At 43.9% G+C, this 18,888-nt stretch overlaps 1 protein-coding gene across 13 annotated transcripts in view; it reads right to left on the reverse strand.

The window, feature by feature from the left end:
* Med12l (mediator complex subunit 12L) overlaps positions 1 to 18,888 on the reverse strand; it is a 310,727-nt gene that overhangs the window by 93,820 nt on the left and 198,019 nt on the right. The gene's annotated exons all lie outside the window — the stretch shown is intronic.

Consider the following 18,888-nt stretch of genomic DNA (forward strand, 5'->3'; position numbering starts at 1 on the left):
AAATATAAAGTATAATGACGGACTAGATTCCACAAAAAATTAAGATAATACTGAGGACTGGATTTAATGCAGACAGAATTTCCAAATACTGTTTTAGCATTAATTATCACAATCAGCAGTACTACATAACAATTTTTTTTAAAGTAGATCATTAGGCCAGTGAGATGTCTCAGTAGGTAAGGGTGCTTGTTGACAGAGCAGAACGCCTGAATTAGATGCCTAGAACTCACATGGTGGAAAGGGAGAACTAACTCTGGCAAGGCATGGTCTGTTATGAACACATGTGCCATGCTATGCAAGAAAGCAAATGCATATATATATATATATATATATATATATATATATTCATTAGGAATAATGTGTCTTTGAGGAAATGCAGGCTTAAGGTGTTGAAAGTGTTGAGTTTGTTACAAAGACTACAACTTTAACCCCCCCCCCCCCCACCCAGTAGTGTATGCGATGGTATGTAGTCTCTATGTAAAAAGTCTTTAGCAATTTGGAAATTTAGATGAAATACACTGAAGCCACTCTTTCAACTTGTACAATTTATTTAACATACTTAAAGGAAGTGTTAGAAGAACCCAGTCCGTAAAGAGCTTGCCTTGAGCACAATACTGCCTTAGGTCTCCAGCACCCATGTGAAAGGGTGTGCATTATCTCTGTGTTTGGGAGGCGGCGGCAGCAGGATCCGGGTTCAGTGAGAAACTCTGCCTCAAAAGGTAATGTAGCAGGCACCCAATGGGGCCCTAAGGTGCAAACGCTCAGAGCCACACACCCACAAACCGTTTTAGAAGGCATTGAAGTCACTGCCAATGTTCACACACTGTGGGGAGCAGGAGATGACTCAGCAAGTCAAGTCCCTTTTCACTGAACCGGACCACATGTGCTGTCTCCCTGGGACCCACGAGGTAGAGGGACAGAAGTGACTCCCACAGTTTGTCCTCTGACCTTCACATCACCAACTAGAAATAATTTTAAAATATAATTCTAAAAGATTTTTTAATTTAATGTTCTATTTTTTAATCATTGAGGGGACATAGGGACACACACACACACACACACACACACACACCTACCTATATTAAACGTGAATTTGCTAAATGAGCTGCCTGGCATGTTACCAGATGTTCTTCCAATAAAGTAATAAGGTAATTATTGCTATCAAGTCAGTCTCCTGGGGTTTTATGAAATGCAAGTCTTGTAATAAAGATGAACAGGCAAACACTAAGAACTTACACAGTTTGCTTCAGTGCCATGAACAGCCACAAAGGTGTGGGCTACCTGCCATCTGCTCTTCCCATCAAAGCCCATTGAACACATTCGGGTCAGAACATGTATGATTTCCTTTTTTGAAGGTTAGGGAAGACTGGCTCTAACAGGTCCTAACTTGAGAGTAGCGCATACACTTTTAAGACTAATGCATAGACTATCTCAGGTTAACTTCTTTATTACCAGACTTAATTTCTATCACCAGCCAGGAAGTGTGGAAATATTGTCCCCAAATAAGGAGTCTGCTTACGTATGAAGGAAGAAGGCGTATTCTACCCCAGTCCACAATGAGATAGAACACAGCCTGTTCCTCCTTAACAGTCAACAAACAGACATATGTCACACCCATTTCCAACTCCAGGGTCCTTAAGAGGGAGAACCTACTGTTACTGACCTTGTGGTCACAGTCTGTACCCCAAGAAGCTAAGTTCAGCTACCTGTCCTTGAGAGGCCAAATTAAACACCCAAATTAAGAGAAAGAAAAACAAAGGAAGCAAAAAAATAAAGAAAAGAAAAAGAAGGTGTGTGTGTGTGTGTGTGTGTGTGTGTGTGTGTGTATGTGTGTGTAATTTGTTCAAATTGGACAAAAATCAACCCAGGTAATAAATGATTTTAAATTTGAGGTAGGCAATAGAACTTTTTATTCTTGTAACAGAAGCTTGTCAAATACATGTCCCAAAATACTGCTTATGTGCTTATGATTTCAGAAAAACACTGAAAAAGCAGGGTGAAAACCCCCAAACCTGCAGCGAGATCAATGCTCACACTTGTGAGAGGGCTACAGCAGATATGCTCCCTTTGAACTGAGGCTTTTAAGACTTGGCAACTAGTTGCACTGGCAATAAGATTTCAAATCATGAACATCACAATACTTATTATTTATAATCATGCTGAGAGATGGTGTGCTGGCTAATCTTATGTCAGTTTGTAACACAAATTAGAGTTATATGAAAGGAGGGAACCTCGATTGAGAAAATACTTCTCTAACATACAGCTGTAAGGCATTTTCTTCATTAGTGATTGATTGGGGAAGGCTATTGTGAATGGGTGCCACCCCCGGCCTGGTGGTCCTGGGTTCTATAAGAAAGCAGGCTGTCTGGTAGCGGTGACACACGCCTTTAATCCCAGCACTCGGGAGGCAGAGGCAATCGGATATCTATGAGTTCGCGGCCAGCATGGTCTACATTGTGAGTTCTGAGACAGCCAGAGCTGTTACACAGGGAAACTCCTGTTTCTAAACTGGAAGAGGGGTAGAATAGAGGGGGAGGAGTAGAAGAAGAGGAGGAAAAGTGGAGGAAGAAGAAGAGGAGGAGAAGGTAGAGGAGGAAGAAGAGGACAAGGTAGAGAAGAAGAGAAGGAGGAGGAGGAGGAGGAGGAGGAGGAGGAGGAGGAGGAGGAAGAGAAAGAGGAGGAGGTGGAGGAAGAGGCAGAGGAGGAGGAGGAGAAAGGCTCAGCAAACCATGAGGAGCAAGCCAGTAAGCAGTTCTCCTTCAAGACCTGCTTCCAGGTTCCTGCCCTGTTTGAGTTGTTGTCCTGACTTCCTTCAATACTGAACAGCAATATGGAAGTATAAGCCAAATAAACCCTTACCTCCCCAACTTTCTTTTTAATCATGCTGTTTCACTGTATCAATAGAAACCCTAAGTAAGAAAGACGTCTCCAAACGAGGTCTACATGGCACAACCCCCCTAGCTCAAAACTGGATTCAAATATCAAATGTGGCACCAGAGAAGTGTAAGTAGTTTGTATAGGCTCAAGTCTAAATGAAGGGTTGCTTATAAATCCAGAAAATTCTTATCAAAGACTAAGCCATTATTAAGTTAGCTAATTTTGACTTGGAGCCATCTCCTAGGACTGGCTACTACTCACTGTAACACCCCACCTTAAACAGAAGGGAAACAGCAAGCTGGGCTGGTTTTTGGTTTGTTTTTATTTTTTATTTTCCAGTTTGTTTAAAAAAGGCAAAAGAAAACAACCCAAAATTAGTGGAAAACACAGAAGGAGAACCTATTGGAACAGCTCATTTTCCTAAAACATACCTAAGTTGAATGTACCTTCAAATACACTTTTACCAACTTCAAAACACTTCTATCTGATATTTCTCTTCATCCATGAATTCCAAAAAAAATTTAATCTATAAAAATTTAATTCATAATTCATCCAGTTGATTTTTTCCAACAGATGTATCAGATGTATTTACTTTGGGAGTCTCTGGGAACTGTGGCATAGCACATGTGGATGGAGGCCAGCGGGCAGTTCCCTTCTCCCCCAGCTGGGTACTGAGGAGCAAACCCGGGTCATTAGGCTGGCACAAACAGCCTTCACCTAAGGAACTTTCTTGGCAGCCATCGTCTGGGAAAATATTAATTTGTTTAAACATCACATATAAAAAAATTTAAATCTTTTGTTGTTGTTTGTCTGTTTGAGACAGGTTCCTACATAGCCCTGGCTTTCCTGGAACTCTGTAGACCAGGTTTGCCCTGAACTCACAGGCCTGCCTCTGTCTCCCAAGCACTGGAAGGAAAGGCTAATGCCACCATGCCTGGCTAACACTGAAGTTTTTATCTGAAAGTTTTAAAATAATTCAGAAACAAACTTTTAATTTAATAATACAAATTTATCATTATGAAACGCATTTTAAAAATAGTAAGTCAAATAACGTGGTGAGTATCTGTAATCCTAACATACAGGAGAATCAAGAGTTCGAGGACAAGCTGAGCTCCACAGGAAGCTTGAGGTCAACTGTAAGAAATGGACATCTTCTCTAAAAAGTAAACCAATGATAAGAAATAGACGAAATGGTTACTTAAAACTTATTTATTGTTTTTCTATTTATATATTTTAGGGACAGGATTTCACCAAGTAGCTCTGGCTACATCGGAACTCACCATGTAGACCAGGAAGCCTTGAATTCAAGAGATCCATCTGCCTCTGCCTCCAGAATGCCATGATGAAAGGCATGCACCATCACACCCAGTCCACAAACAATCATCTTAAGGAATTATCTTTTGAGAAGAATAACACTCAAGACTGTCAGTTAACTTGCCCTCTAAGCTCAATTTAAAATATTTTAAATAGTTGTACTGGTGTGTGTGTGTGTGTGTGTGTGTGTGTATAGACCAGTCTACAGAATTTATTAGACTGGAGTAAAACTTCAGGTTTTCAAAGTTAACAATTACTACCACAATCACAACTAGTCTCACTCAAGATATTTGCAGCTGTGTTTTTGAAGGATTTCCGTTTAGTAAATTAAATTCTCGGGCCAGCAAGATAGCTTAGTGTACAAAGGAGCTTCCTTTTGAGCCTGACAAGAATACTCATGTGCATACACTATACAACACACACACACACACACAGAGAGAGAGAGAGACACACACACTGACAAACACACACACACAAATACAAGCAGGCACATACGCATGTGTGCAAGCTTATACTATGAATGTCTATGTATATATTCTTATTTCTCTTAATGGTGAATTTGGCCAGCAAATGGTGATAAAACACATTATCTTCTAAATATCAATAGGAAACCTAATAATAAAAATCTACACAGACCTGAACATCAGAGCTAATTAGTGAGACCCTCCCTGGGACTCTGACACTGACCCGGCCCTCTGGGTACCCTGTAGGTGAATCATCCCAGGTTCCTGTTGGTTCAGGAAATGTTCTTCCCCGGTCTCCACATCTCTCTCCAATGTGAGTCATATACATTAGCAAGCGAGCAAGTTGCTCCAGTTGTTGTGGGCAGGTCGGTTTGGAAGGTGCCCCAAAGGACAATCTCCACAGGGCCACAGAGCGCCCACCTACCTTCCCAGGTAGAACAACAACAACAGAAAATGCAGATTTCCAACGCTTTACCAGAAAATCTACTTCGCTGCCAACCTTAGTTTTGAGATTTACTCCTCCTTAAGAGATGAGGAGCCTGCTTCAACTTGAAGGCAGTGTATCAAGTGAACAGCCGGCCGGCCACCGCAATGAAAGGTAAACGAAGTTGTTTTGTTTCTTATTTGTTTTTTATTTTTCTGTTTTTCTTAAAAGCAATGTTTTGTAGCATACAGCACTGTTAAGAATACAACTGTGTGTCTCCTTAAACCGGAGTTTGAAGAAAAAGTACAAATTGGAATGAGGGCTGAATCAGACACGCGCACACACACACACACACACACACACACACACACACCCTGGAGACGAGGTCACAGTGTTGCCCATTGTCCGGCAGAACCTGTGCCTCCAAAAGGGGAGACGTGTTGGTAGTCATGTCTATTTGGTGAAAACACAGATTTTAAGACCATATTTGTGGCTCCTGTTTCCCAAGACCCAATGCTTTTATAGATAGTGTTTTAAAGAAAATCAAAAGAAAAGGTACTTTTTCTGTCTCCGTTGTCTCATTTTGATTCAAAAAGAGACTCGCGGTTTTCTCATTCTCCAGCAAAGAACAGGCAATCCTCACCCCGAAGCCTTAAGCAATCATGTTAAAACATGTCAGGAGAAGCCCAGAGAAAACTGCCAGGCAACTCACAAACAGGCCAACAGCAGCCGGCTCTGCTCCCCGGCAAGGCAAACTCCCTCAGAAATGCTTACTGCAGGACGGAAAGTGCAATGTCAGCAGGCGGGTGTCGCCTCTTCTAAATGACTCTAAGTGACCCATGAGCCCAGGGTAGAATAACTTTCTGATTCATATTTTAGGATGTTACCAAATGAGAGAACTTTAAATCACATTCTCAAACTCAATCTTCTTTCATAGTAGGCACATTAACCATTCCTTATAGCACTGGGAACATCAACCAATCTAGCCAGAGAGTAGTAAATCTATGGGTAGGACAAGGCAGAGGCTAAGACTGTCTCATTCCTTGGCTTTGCCCCTGTGGAAATGAGGGTCAAGGACACTCTTCGAGACCCTTTGCAGGATCTTGTCTTCAGGTTACTGCTGCTATCCTCCTTCTTTTGTGGGTTGGGAGAAGGGACTAGGGGAAATCTAATTACTGAGTTCCATATTTAAGGATGGCGCCAAGGCAAAGAAAGCCATCACGGAAGATGGGAGGTGGGACTTAGATGGCCCGCTGAGAAGAATTACAGCTTTGGAAGTGTGGGGGAAGAAAGCTAAGCTGGAATCAATGTCCTGATTCAGGTTGTTTCAGTAGAGTCGGCCTGCTCTACTTCGCTTTCTCTTGAGACCTTAGGGCTCCATCCACATTCTTGAAGAAACAAACATAATTCATACTGTCTCTAAGAAAGACACAGAAAGTTAACACAGGACTCTAAAATGACCATCCACTCTTAGTATGTGCTTAAACAAAGAAAGTTAAAGTGAAAACACAGACAGACAGACACACACCCCTCCCCAGATCCAGTAAAGGGGGTACTGGAGTGATGAAGGACAGGCAGTGAAGTGAAACCCCAGTGATCACCCTCTGAGATCTTCAGAGCACATGCAGGAACTGCAGTTTTGGTTTAGTTAGAAAACTTGGGACTCAGCAGAATACACGGGCTTAATGGCTGACAGTGCCCAAAGCAATTGGTTCCCCTGCCAAGTCACTTCCTTTCCTCTCAGGTAAAATGAAGGGATTAGACTCAAGGGTGACTGGAATTCTCTTGGCCCTCTAGATGCCCACACAAGTGAAACGCTGATCTATGGGGGCTGGTTACCAAAGAACATGAGGCTCCCCACAAACAGCAGCATTCCTTAGAGGAGGCAGAGGGCAAGCAACAGGTCCGCCCCAGTTTCTTCCCTAGCCAGCTCCTCGATGTGCAAACAAATCCTGACCTCTCTGAGTCTCAGATTCCTGTTCTGTAAAGTCAATATGGATGCTGCTACTGTGTGCTCCACTGACCATGGCTAGGAGGTTCTACAATGCAAACACAGGACCTGCTGCAGCTCTTAAAGCTGTCAACATCAGAGGCCCAGATAAGAAGGAAATGTGACCCGGCTGTCAAATACAGATGCAGCTTGACATCAGTGTGCACACAGACGGTGACTCAAGCTTCCAGGTGGAGGCCAGTACTTACGGCCTGGCTTCCATCTCACCTGGCCATGATTTTCAAAAGGGCTACCTTCCAATGGGAAACAGAAGTGGAAAAGAACGTCTATTCTCTACCCAGTACAGAACTGGCATATTTTGTGTTTTATTAACACACCTTAGTGGCCTAAGTTGAAAATTCCATACCCAAGTAATTTAGTAAGAACACTGTAGCTACATATCACGTCTGAGCCTGCCCTCTCTTCTAACTCACAAGCATCACGTTTCCCTTTCTCCCCTTTGCCTCTTCTTTGAATACTGACTAACATGCTGTCCCAACAAAGGACATCCTCACTCCACATCTGAAGACGTGCAGACCTCTACTGCTGAACGTGCAGCTTTCCTAGAACCTAAAGCAAAATTCAGGCTCCCAGCCCCCCATCTCCTTTTCTATCTACTTCTGCCAGTCCTGTGGTTTGTCTACCAAACTCTAACAAATGGTCTTTAAATCTAACAAAATTAAGTGCACTTAACACAAGCCATCATCTTAAGTCACTCATTAGTGATGATTGTGTAGCAATTCCCTCGCTGGACTGTCTGGGCTGTCCACAGAGCCAACAGGCATACGCAGCATGAAGAGCAAATGCTGGGAACCTTTCCTGCCACACTCAACCTGCTTCTCTCCCCAGAGGTTTCAGTTCTGGCTGAACTCACCACGAGTTACTGTTTCTCTTCTTTGGGTATCAGATGAGACCCAGCTCGCTGTGTTGAGCATTTTCTATACTACAGGATAATGCTTCCTAGGTGTCTCAAAGGAGGTACCAGATTATGATCTGACGTGAACAGCAGTTCACCTGGAAACAACAGCAGGAGAGGCATGGTGAACACAGGCTTCAGAATGGGTTACATCCAGATCCAAGCTGTGTCCCCCGGGGAGCAGGAATAAAGGGATGGGCGGCCCGAATATACAGATTTGCAGACAGAACATCTCTAAGCCTCAACTTCTGCAGTGACAAAGTGGGAAGGAGAGTTCTTACAGCACCTAGAAGAATCTCTTAGCATCCTTATGAAGGGTCTGTGCCATGGCAATGCCTCTTCCACTCCTATGAGCGTTGCTGCATGTCTCTGCAGACGGTTAGGTACCTACCCTACCAAAGACCTCTTTAATAAAGAACATAGTGTAATTTAATATATTAAAATATACGTAAAATAATTGAGAAGTTTTAGGCCTATGAAAGCATTAGTCTGCTAGCTGAACCCTGTGGTTTAACACTGTTGTCCCTGAGACTGAAGCAGAGGCTTCTGGGCTGCTAGAGGGTTTTTGTCTGAAGCCTGAACAGAATCTGTGATCAAGGAAGGGAAATCTCTAGGTGACAGACAACCCAGCAAAACTCTACTTTTCCAATCTGTGAGTTAACTAGCCATCTGTTATTAAATACCCTTTATTGAAAATGATTCTGTTGGCTTTCTCAACAAGGTCAAAGAAGAACAGAAACTAAATAACCCAAGACCATTAGATCAAAGGAGCTTCCAAAAGAGTCAAAGAAATAAGAGTGTTCACAGGATGCCTGGTGCATTCCTGAAGATCCCAGCACTAACCCTCGGGGCTGACCCTTAGGCTGAGAACATGAAGTGCCTCTGGGTGGGACGAGCCAAGGGCTGCCATTTTCTTTGGGGTGGGTGACTTGCACTTCCATGCCTTCTCATGATTGCCACACTTAAGAGATTATAAATAAGTCAGAAGACGAACCACTTAAGGAAAGGTCACTAAGTTAGAACAATGAGGAACACTAAGAAGATGTGTCATCATTGGGCACATTGTCATCCTTCAGGATTTACAGGGCTAATCCAGTGTCTTCAGATAACTCCAGCGAGAGTTCTCTCATTGTTGTCTGAACGTGGAACTGTGAAGATGTGACGGAAGTATTAAGAGGGGTGACAGCTTGCAGTGGTTCAGAACTGTCCAAGTAGATCTCAATTTGAGAACGGTGTTCTTTTAGATCTGCTGTTAGTCAGTTATCGGGAAGTTGCTAGTTAAGTCTGTGAGATGCTTGCTAAAACAACCGAAGAAACTGCAGCTGTGTTTTTCAGTTTTACTTATAAGCTGTGAGCTTGCAAGGATAAGAAGGGGCAAGATTACACAGGGAGCCATACACCGAAAAGAGTGAGGTAAAGCAAATCACTAAACAAAGATCTAATGGTATCTAAAGATACTGCACATGTGCTGTAATAGCACCGGGGGAGACTGGAACCATCTCAGAGGGGTAATTCCATCAAAGCATCAGCAGGGACCACTCTGACCACTTTAGCAAGCTCAACTGCAAACATCTGGTACACACCAACATTCCGTATACCCCTCACCTAAAAGATTCATCCCACTTTCTGGGCGTAAACAACCAAAATGCTAAACAAAATCCAAAACAAACAAAACCACACAATCCTATTGGTTCTGTGTCGAGAGTCACCGATGTAACACTTCAAAGGCTACCTCCATTTTTTTTTCCCCTTGAAAACCAGAAATGGTATCTAGCAGAAACACAAGTGTCCACAGTCATTCTTGGATGGACATGGTGCTGTGTCTCTGTATACAGCCACAGTTCAGCCAGTCACTAGTTAATTAGCCAGCCTGGGCAGAAGCCATTCAAGCATTCAAAACTGCAGGCACCTGAGAGAAACACACCTTGGTACACTAAGCCTTTGGGGAGGCGGGGCTGGCTTTGTCTTCCCTTCCCTTTCTAATCTGAAAGAGACTCTCAGGAATTATCTACCTCAGTGTTTGTCCCAGTGTGACAAAGCCAGTACCACTACCTCAAAGTTCCCCCCCACACACATTGGACACCTACCATAAAAGGATGCATATCCCATGCTGTCCCCTTCTCCTCTTCCATGAACAACTCAATTTCATGACAGCTAAGTACTACTTCCAATAGACTCACAGGGTTACCCCTTTTATTTAAACTCTGCCTGGTCCAAATATACATATGGATGTACACACACACACACACACACACACACACACACACACACAGAGAGAGAGAGAGAGAGAGAGAGAGAGAGAGAGAGAGAGGCTTAATATGAAAGAATGTTCAAATGAAATTTAAGAAAGAAAGGGGGATCATGGTCAGTTGGCACGGTGCTTGCCAGTCTGAGTTCTGAACCCCAGAAGCCACATAAAAGGACAGGCATGGCAGCATCCTTCAGTCATGCCTGCACTATTGAGGCAGAGATAAATGGATCTACTGGAATTTTCTGGCCAGCCGGTCTAGACAAGTTGGTAAACTCTGACCTCAGTGAGGGAACCTGTCTAAAATAATAAAATAGAGAACAATTGAAGAAGACACTCAATATCAACCTCTAACTCTACTTATAGGAGAACATGCATGTAGGCACAAGCCTGAACTCAAACACACACATGTAAACAGTTCACACAGTAGGGATATACAGGCAGAAGACAGACTGACAAAGAGACAGGCAGACAGATTAAAAGGGAGACAGATAAAAGGTGAGTTCGCCAAATTCCATCATCCCTATCCATTTGACAGTGGGAGTAAGCTGAAAACAATTGTACCCACATAGGAAACAGGAATAAGGAATTAAATATTGATCACCTCACTGGAATCCCAAAACAGGAAGCTTCTGAGTAAAGAGAATAGAAAGAACTTTCTCCCGTGAGTCTTGTGCGACACCTGAGACTGTAGTGAGCACTGAAGCAATGAGGACCCGAGGCCTGCAGGTACCGACAGGAAGTTCGGTGCAGGCACAGCCTTTCCGAAGTGGCAGAGGAAGATCCTGTGGTGAGGCACATCGGCTCTCTCGGATGTGCTCACCTTACGACTTCTTCAGATGACTCTAAAAAAACTTTCTTCTCAGCCGGGCGGTGGTGGCGCACGCCTATAATCCCAGCACTCGGGAGGCAGAGGCAGGCGGATCTCTGTGAGTTCGAGACCAGCCTGGTCTACAGAGCTAGTTCCAGGACAGGCTCCAAAACCACAGAGAAACCCTGTTTCGAAAAACCAAAAAAAAAAAAAAAAAAAAAAAAAAAACCTTTCTTCTCTTTCTCCCTAGCCGACATGATTCTAACTTTCAAAACTTCCTTAGCCCCAGACAGGCTGAATCATTTAAAAGTAGCACGGGAACCAATAAAAAGTGCCTTCTTATGACCATCACCAATAAAAAAAAAAAAAAAAAGAGTTCAGAGATCCCAAAGAAATATATATTTCAAATCAATTATAACATAATGATTAAGTTGTAAAGTTCTCTATATTATCAAAAATAAGCCTTATAAATTTCAACTAAAAGAGAAAATGGAATCAAGTGAAAGGAAGTTAATAAAAATGAAGAGAAAGTTTGGGATAGGTGCCAACCAACTAAGCTTCAGGTCCTATAAGGATTAGCAGAAAAGCAGAGAGAAATGGGAAGGCAAAATCCTCACAATGAAATCAGGTGTGAGGGTAACTGTTCCTGCAGATGAGGCCGCACTCCCTACTCACTCAGGTCAGGCCCTCTGGGTTATACTCCCCTCCCTTTTTAAAAGACGATTCTATGGAGTGTGACTTTATTACATTTTGACATTTTTTATTCTTCTCTCATATATTACATCCCAACTGCAGTTTCCCCTCCCTCTTCTCCTCCAAGTCTCCCCACCATACACACACACACACATGTCCTCTCTACCCAGATCCTCTCCTCATGTTTCCTTTAGAAAAGGCTGAGCTTCCCAGAGATACCAACCAAACATGGCATTATCATGTTGCAACAAGACTAGGCAATACCCTCATATCAGGACTGTAGGATGAAAAGGGTACCAAGATCAGGAAGAAAATTCAGAGACACCCTGCTTCCATGTTAGGAGAGCCACAAGAACACTCATCTGCACAACCATAACATATATGGAGATGGCCTAGGGCAGACCTATGCAGGCTCCCTGATGGTCAGTTCAGTCTCTGTGAGCCCCTATGAGCCCTGAGTAGTTGATTTTGTAAGCTTTCTTATGGTGTCATTGACCCCTCTGGGTCCTACAATCCTTCCTCCCCTTCTTTCACAGGATTCTCCTAGCTCTGTCTAATGTTTGGTTGTGTCTCTCTGCATCTGCTCCCATTAGTTGCTGGATCAAGCCTCTGATGATGATTATGCTAGCCAGGCTCTGGTCTACACATATAACAGAGCATCATTAGAAATCATTTCATTGATTTTTATTTTTATTTTTAAATTCTATCTGTCTGTCTGTCTGTCTGTCTATCTATCTATCTATGCTGGATGTGTTTGGCTCACTAGAAGCTGGTTAGCACAGAGACTAGTCCCAAATATTGCTCCTGTCTCTTCAGCTGCTGACTTTGTTTCCTTAGCAATCTGGGCCTCTTCCTCCTTACAGCTTCTCCCATTGACATTGTCTGGAGTGAGTACCTGTGTTTAAATTTGCAGTCCCTCCTCAGTGAGCTAGCTGGTCAGGAGCACAGACTGCTCGGGTCTATATGAGAAGCCTTCTTCACAGCCTGAAAACTGCCCATTTCCCCTGTTCTCTTAGCTTGTCATTCCTTGGACTCTTTCACTTGGAAGATATTCCCAGGGAAACAGGAAGAATGGCAGACGCCCACCTATGTAAGATTAGGTCAGCATGAAGCCAAGTTCCTTGTGATCCTAACATTAAGCAAATGTTTATTGAGCAATGACTCTGGGCCTTCGGTCATCCTGGTCAGAGCGTCCTAAGAGAAGGCTGCAGGAACACACAGGCAGCCTAGAGAACTACAAAAATTGAATACACAGCTGGAGCAATGGGCCACCAGGCAACAACACAGGTACCAAAAACCATTTAAATGGTGCACGAACAGGAAGGACTTCAAGGAGACGGCAGATAAGTTAGACTTAAAAATTATCAATAACCTACCTAGGAGACAAAGAAGAGGGAGTTTCAGGACAGAAGGGGGCATGTTAGGGCTGCGGTCAGGAACTCAGCAGATGAGAACAGTAAACAGAGAGGCTCCTCACTCTAACTGGAAGTTTCTTAGCTTATAGTAACAGCCAGAAGAATTCTTTTTATTCATATACTATCCTTTTAAGAATGACTACTTAAAAGTGCTACAGGTTTACAAGATACTTAAGTAGGAATTTCTTTGAGAGAGAAATGTGAGCAAGAAAGGAGTTTTGTGTTTTCACCCACGTGTACCTGTGGGGATGGGGTGCTCAGTTTCTGTGAGAGACACAAAATGCGGGGGGAGACTGGATGTTGGCACAAAGTATAATGGATGCTCATATTAAAGACCTCGCTTTGGAATGCCCAAGCTGTTAACGAAAACTAAGGAAGAAAGCAAATGAAAATGGTCTCTTAAGTTAGGTAACTGTTCCATTAATGTAAATAGTATTACACTTAAATACAGTGACCTAATGCCATTACAAAAAGACATGACTCAGAACCAGTGAGGTAACTTTCTTCTTCCCCAGGTGTTCAGCTGCGCATTAATTTATGGGAAATATTCCTATTTGTTCATTATTTCATACCACTTCCATTAAATTGGAAGGGATTCTTACGTGATATGATTCCAGGGTTTAAGCAAGTTTTTTGTTGTTGTTGTTGTTGTTTTTCCTTTCCCCGTTTCTACAGAGGCTTTGGGCCTGGTACTTGTGTGTTCTTCTGTCTTTACCATTGCAATGTAAGGCCCCCACTGGTATTCCTAAATGCCTGGCAGACTTAGAACTTTCCAGCAAAGAAAGCAAAAACCTACTGAAACTGAAACTCTTACAGATAAGAGATGTGAGCTTCCTGAGAGCAAACTGCAAAGTAGAGAACAAGAAAGAGACAAAGACACATTCTGTCACTTTGGACCACTGCCACCAACATCAAGCGTAAAAACTTTGTCAGGAGCAACTGCGCCTAGGGAGTGAGCCTTTCATAGGCAGTCACCTTCCAGACTGCGACCAGATGGGCGGTGATGCAATCTGCGAAGCCCGTAGCTGTGGTCTAGCACGACACACTTGCAGGTTCCTCCTGCCCAGAAGGGAGTTTCCCTGACTCAAACAAGCAGCTCTCCACCCAGGCTGAGCTCCAACCCAACAAGTCTGAGAGCACATCAGAGCTGCGTGGACTACGAGGCCGAGTGCCCGCAGCAGCACTCCACAGCCCCACACGGTGATGCTCTCTGGACGTCCATCAAGGCACCCAGGGAGCAGAGGTCTGTCTCCATCACTGGCCCCTGCTCCACCACTTGTAAAGTAATAAGAGCAGGACACCCATTTTTCCCACCATCAAAGCAGTTCAATACTAGGATCTGGATCCTGACCTACATTAAAGGCCACAGTAGAGAACTAAGCCAAGTCCAGCTCCACTGCTGGGGGGTGGGGGGGAAGGAAAAGCAAAGTCTTAGGTGTGAACTTCAGTGCCTACCGGCCGCATGGTCTGCACAGGGCAGCCCCAAGAAACACCTGGGGAAATGAGAGCACCTGTTAGGTATGAAAAATATGATTTCCTGAATCCAATTTTTTTGGGGGGTGGTTATTGAACTGGGAGGATTTTACAGCATTCTAATGTAAAGCAAGAGAAATCAGGAGTTGGGGAGGGATCAAAGTGCATCTAGGGTTTCAATGTAGCCACAAAGGAGGAGTAAATTGTCACTGCAGCAGACCCAGGGTTGTGCAATCAGGTGCCTGTGGGCTGGAGACACAATGCTCAGAGGACGGGGGGTGGGGGGACCAGGGAGTGCCAGCACCTGTGGGCAGGAACTCCTCCCATCAGGGAGAAGAGGCTGATGCCCAGTGTGCCTACTCTGCGGAAGTTCAATTCAGCTGCCAGGAGAGATCCCATCCGGAATCTTCTATGATGCTTCCTGATCCATGTAACAGAGTTTGTGCCAAAAACAAAACAAAACAACAACAACAAAATAAAAGCACCAAACTAGACTCCAGCCATTCCTTCATGCCTGGTAGGAAAACAAACTCCTCCTTCTATCTAATACCCCATCCAACTTCCTGACTGGCACAATGAAATTAGCCCTTAAAATGAATTCTTCATTTTGACCCTAGCACAGTACAGAAGGAGCTGTGACCAGCTCTCATCAGACATGACAGGATTTCCAGCTATGCCCCGGATGTGCTGTGGGAAACAGGGCAAGGCAATTAGAACCTCTCAACTTATCTTCCTACAGGGCTGGGAGGATAAAATATTTAGGTCACAGGGCTGTTCTAGAGACTGCTGGCAAATCCAAGCCCCGGGTTCAAGAGTCTACAAGTAAAAAGCCCTGAGCATAGGAGAACCCTTTGCTTACACCCTCGTTTGAAAACTGCCAGAAGGAAAACGCAGTCAACTAGCGGAGGCATGGTGCCAGCCGGTGGCTGAAGAGAGCAGGCCTGTGAGCACCTAGGCTGGCTCACGCGGGAACAGCTGTGAGATGTGGAGCAACCACAGACACCACATTCTTCAGCGGTTTCATCGACTGTCAGCTAGGGGAGCTGTAGGAGGCAGGAGACAGGAGTCCCACCCATGACTGATTTCGTCTGGAACGCAGCCCTTGACTACACCTGAAGCCATCTTTACAACGAGATGTGAGGGCTGGGATGTGCAGAGGCCGCAGGGCACGCCACAGGAAGTTACTCACGGAGGCAGGAGGCCGAGAGGCAGACCAAGCGGAGTGGAGGCACACAGATGAGACTGGGACAGTGTGAAGGAAGGGGAAACTCCAGCTGGCTCATGAGAGGCAGCTGGGGCTACAAACCACACGTGTGTCTCAGCTCAAACCAGAGGGCAAGGACTCATTGCTGCCCACCTCTAAGTAAAACTCCGTGTCCCGGATGGACAGCAGGAAGCCTACCATGTGCAACTATGCTGGTGTCTGTGTAGAATGAGACCTGGTTTGCGCTCCCCAGAACAGAACAGAACAGAACATACTCATTTTACATTTGAGAGGATGGAGAGTCAGGAAGCTGAAAAGCAACAAAAGTGGAATTCAATCAAATCTTTGTTTTTTTGTGTTACATCACCATGCACGGCTAGAAGTCAGGACAAGTTATCTGGTTTTTGTTTGTTTGTTTGTTTTATTCACACTGGGAAAATATAATTTCACAATGACAAGCATTTAATGGAATGTTTCACAAACTCTTCCACTAGTCGTAAGAACCACTCAATGACACAAACTGCTTTTGCCAGGTGGTGGTGGCGCACGCCTTTAATCCCAGTACTTGGGAGGCAGAGGCAAGTGGATCTCTGTGAGTTCAAGGCCAGCCTGGTCTACAAGAGCTAGTTGCAGGACAAGCTCCAAAGCTACAAAGAAACCCTGTCTCAAAAAACAAGACAAACAAAAAAACAAAAGAACAAAAAAACAAAAAAAAAAACAAAAACGAACTGCTTTTATACCTATCTCCTTTATACCCACCTCCACATCTCCACCTCCAGCCTTCTCTTTTTCCTTCCCATAGCAGTCACAGTAAAAGAACTGTCTGCAATTGCTTCTTCGCCAAACCTGCATTACTCAGCCCTGGGTCATCAGGCATCTGCCCCACTGCCCTCCCCCATCAGGCCTCCCAGCATGACAGACAGGACTCCATCCAATATTACCGAGCTCTCTTCTATCATCCGACTTTCCCATGGCATATGTCTAGTCATGTGTCCTCCTTTCTTCAGGGCTCTTCTTGGCCTGTATGACATCACTGTCTTCCCATAATCTCAAAGCCTCTGGCACCCCTGTATGCACCCCATGCCCTTAGGGCTGCTCCTCAGAAGCAGGTCAGCTCTCTGATGTCCTCCCTTTCACAGGCAGCCACAGTGATGCTGACTATTTGTTCCAGAACTGCCGAGGAAATGTTTAGCTAGGCAAATATTTTGACCTTTCTTAAATGGACAGTGTTCTTCTTAAGAGAAACTCAGAAAACCTCTCCACACAGTCTAAATACAAATAGGCCATTAGAAATTGCGAAATGGAAAGGACTTCGACCACTCCCATTTCTGTGCCCACTGGTCAGGTGTCTTTCTTAGGACACCCAAGGGAAAGGAACCAGGAAAAGGAAGACTGCACGACCTGGGGACAAAAACAGATATTTTAAAGAGATTTCTGTCCCATACATTTGCTAAAATGGTTTCCCATTTTAACAGTAATATGGCAATTAAAAGCTAGGATTTGCCTCCTTGTCTTGCGTTAAAAAGAACAAAAGGACAGCACTCAAGGAAGATGTTAAAATCCCTAATCATCTGTATTCCAGTAGCCAAAACCAGTTCCTTCTGAAACCCATTGCATCCAGATCCTGGGGATATTCCAAAAGCTACAGGTGCAGGGAGCGGCCCACTTTCTCCAAAGAGCTAGTTTGGGGTGGAAAGGAAGGGATCCCTCACTTGAAGGAATAATATTTTTCTTCCCTCCACTGCCACCATCCGCATTTAGCTGCATGCAGTACTGCAAACAGGAAAGAGGACTCCACTCACTGTGCAGGCTGAGACTCACTGAGCCCTACAGCGCTCTTGCCCTGCTAGCTCAGCAAACATTACTCGGAAATGAGCTTCGAACATGAGAACAGCATCAGGGAGGGGTCATAAAAGTCCCACATGGTTTCATTTCATAAGAAACAATGTGACTTCCCTTATAGAAACCTGCTCATGGGCACATGTTCCTTTAACAGCATGCTTTTCAAAGTAGCTCTCATGATGCTGTCTCTATTTGATCAACACCTAAGAGAAGGAGTGGAACTCAAGATTGCAAAAGTGGGAGTCAGGAGATAAGTTTTCGAAATGTACAATACTGCATAACATGTGCTTTCTGTAAAGCACCTGAAGGCCAGAAAAGGGATTTACACAAATGTACTCCACTGCAAACTCACAAACCCAGTGAAATAGTTCTTCTAGCCTAGTACTGAGAGGAAAAGGAATATGGTTTTCACAAAGCACAAAAGAGATTTAACAAAGCAAATATTCAAATGATACGAAATCCTTAATGGAAATCGACTTAAGAGGAAGCTACATAAATTCATGTGCATTTGAGTCTTGACGGAGATTTGACAGAGCTGTCAGTCCAGTTCTTTAAAGCTCACATGGATTGATCAGAGGTCACACGGCTGGTTAGTTTACAGGCAAAACTTGAACTTCCAGAGACCACAGAGTGCAAAATGCATCACCATCTATAAAACACCCATATATGGGCTTGAGAAAAGGCTTAGCAGTTTAGAGCACTGGCTCCTCTTCCTGTACCACACGGCAGCTCATAACCATCTGTCGCTCAGATCCTCTTCTCACCTCCATGGACAATGCACACACCTCTCCTCGCCTCAATAAGCAATGCACACACATGATGCACAGAAATACATGCAGGCATAAAACAAATCTTCTAATAATGTTATTTTAAAATACCTATGCATATCAGTGTTGGAGTTTTTAAAAATAACCACCTGTAATTACATAGCAGTCTTATTATAAATGCATTTATTATGTGATCGGGATTTTTTTAGGGATATGATATATAAATAAAGTTAAGACAGAAAGGCCGAGATTTGGGAATATACGGAAGTACCGAACAGCTTATTTTACACAGTCCTTATTGAATTCCTGTGGAAGTGCGGATGGCATTCCATTTCCGAGATGATTATCACATGTTTGAAAAGCCTGACAAAGTTCTCAGAGGAAGAAATGTTGTTAGATGTGTTCTTTCTTAATAGGCATAGGTTCTGAATATATGTCTTGTCCACATCA

Source organism: Microtus oregoni, unplaced genomic scaffold (assembly GCF_018167655.1).
Source record: "Microtus oregoni isolate MIOR12 unplaced genomic scaffold, Mior012 000010F_ref0000083, whole genome shotgun sequence".
In the NCBI taxonomy this organism is placed as follows: Eukaryota; Metazoa; Chordata; class Mammalia; order Rodentia; family Cricetidae; genus Microtus; species Microtus oregoni.